This window comes from Etheostoma cragini, chromosome 15, assembly GCF_013103735.1.
Source record: "Etheostoma cragini isolate CJK2018 chromosome 15, CSU_Ecrag_1.0, whole genome shotgun sequence".
Lineage (NCBI taxonomy): Eukaryota > Metazoa > Chordata > Actinopteri > Perciformes > Percidae > Etheostoma > Etheostoma cragini.
In genome coordinates, this window is record NC_048421.1 from 18,250,097 (window position 1) to 18,252,607 (window position 2,511).

Below are 2,511 nucleotides of genomic sequence, written 5' to 3' on the forward strand. Positions count from 1 at the left end.
CGCCCCTTAGCAGATCTACCGTCTGTTTTCAACTCGCATTTAAAGAAAACTTTATATAACTTCTGCACTAATGCGTGTCTCACAATCTGATCCGGTGCAATGTTTCCACTCGCTCCAAATCTCCTCCGCCTCATATTTATCTACCTTTTCGTTCTCAGATGGAAGATTGTTCTGTTTTTATATATATATACAGTATATATGTATTCTGTTGATATAACTGTTAGTATAAATACTACTCTTGACATTGTTGTTTAGCCTCCTCCTTTCAGATTTAAGCATGATTTTTGTTTTTCTTTCACAGAACGAAAAGCTATTTGCTAATCTTTTTCTTTCCTTTTTCGCAAAGTTGTTGATAATTATTTTTGCTTCTGTTTGACTTAGCATGTTTATTATGAGTGCTTTTCTTTCAGAAAGTGATACAGATGTCTGTAGTCTCTCATCGTAGCTCTTATGTTTGCCCTCTTTTTAAAGACCGCCGTCAGAATGTAAAAGATATTGACAAAAAGAAGTTGGATGGTGTTGTCCAATACTGTGGTTATGCCAATCAATTTTTTTCCTGCAGACCAAATGATTCACAACAGAGATGATATATTGGTTACAAGAGATATGTTTATATAAACCTATTCTATAAGTTGTTCTTTTTGTACAGTATTTTTCCTATACATTACTGAACTATGTATTTTAAAGGCACAACAGAAGAATACAAATATATATAACTCAAAGACCAATGCATATAGTGGTATTTTGATATTCTATGTTGTAGTTTTACAGAGACTTTCAGAGATATCCAGCAGCACCCAAACCTCCTGGGCATTAATATTACCATTATCACTACAAATATAATAATAAATATATTATTATTATGACAACACTCCTGCTTGTGTTGGCGCCCCCTTCAGGCTCCCGTGTCTTATGAATCCCATTTAACTCTGAGGAAGCAGATGCTGACAATGCAGTCAGGAAGAGAGAATGTACAGTTTGTCTCTTTTTTAAATCCATTATCTCAAATCCACCAGAAAACACATTTGCTCATCATGTTTTTAGTCGCGTGACCTTTCCCCAACATGTCCCGACAGTTAAGGAGTTCTCCAGACAAAACTTTTCTTCTAGTGGTGAATATTCGTAACTTCTTGAGGCTTTTATTTGATTATTTTTATATTGCACAGCTTGTGAGTCGTTTCTTTTCTGATCTGATTTGATGGGATAAAGTTACTATGAAGGAAGGGAAATGTACATCTGGTTACTGTTGCTACTCTTTGTTTGATTGGTTCCTTCAGCCGAAAGTAGCGGGTCCCTGTACCTGAGTGATGGACACTGGGACATTTTTTTCTCATTTTTTTGTAAATGAAGTCTTACTGTGACGTTTCCCCAAACGTTAGTTGTGTTGTAGTTTAAAGCTGCATGCTGCTTTTTCTTTCAATCGGGCCGAGACTGCGACCGATTGATGTTTTTGAGGGCTGATATTGACGTTTCTGATTATCGTACGGAAGCCCAGGGCTGTCAAGATAAAATCACCCAAAGGACTAGTTTGAGATTTTGGGATATTATTTGCTTACTTGCTGACAATGAGATGATGAGATCAGAAGATTAATACCACTCTTGTGTGTATGTCTTCATTAAATATGAAGTTAGCTTTCGCTAAGCTTAGCACAAAGTTCAACCGCTCTGATTGATTTTTCAAAAAATTTGTAATGATGTGAAAGCCCAGTCTGGAATTGAATCTTCAATTTCAATTTGTTGGCCATTTTTAAAATGAGAACTAAATTTGATCATTAATTGTTGATTTAAAAAAACAGAAGTATTTTCTTTTATTGGAGTTCTCTATTTTCGCATGCTGTAAAAAATAAATAAAAAAATACATAAATCTGATATTTATTGACATATCATACGCATATTAAAATGAATCAAATTTCAGTTTGATTAATTTTAATACTGACAGTCCCGGACTTCCATATTTTTGTGCCAACATATTTTTTGAATTCTGAGGCATCAGTGTTTGGTTCTTTAAAAACATTACAACCCAAATGAAAGCCAATAACAGCCCAATAAAACCGGTCCAATCCCAGTCCAGACCTGGTTGAACATTATTGATCCAATCCAAAGGTGTGTGCGACGTAGAAATAGTTCTTTTAACCACAAACTATTGTCTTAGTATGTTTCCCTTCTGCAACTTATCTGCACAGACGTACACGAGTGTGAAGACTGGAACGATGCCTACTGAGCATCATTTAATGAACATACAGGATATAGAAAAAGAGAGAGGGAAAAAGCCAATAATTAATCCATGTTTACCCCAAAAGTACCTCACTGTCGCGTGATTTCACTACCTCACCCGGAAAAGTTAACCATAATTCTGAGTCTATTCCAGTGCCTTGAATACACTGACTGTTCCCTAGTCTCTCAGCAATGTAAAGTTCTCACCACAGCATCAATCGGATAGGTTCAGATCTGCACTGAAGGGCTTCTTAGAGCATCAGATAATAAATATATATATATATATATATGTGTATA

The 2,511-nt window shown here is 35.5% G+C and overlaps 1 protein-coding gene across 1 annotated transcript in view; it reads left to right on the plus strand.

Moving 5' to 3' along the window:
* Nucleotides 1–2,065, plus strand: part of hlfa (HLF transcription factor, PAR bZIP family member a) — a 14,201-nt gene extending 12,136 nt beyond the window's left edge. Inside the window, exon 4 of the mRNA XM_034893873.1 lies at nt 1–2,065. This exon is cut by the window's left edge and continues 1,052 nt beyond it. The gene's annotated coding sequence lies outside the window, so the exon portion shown is untranslated.
* Nucleotides 2,066–2,511: the final 446 nt, after the last annotated feature.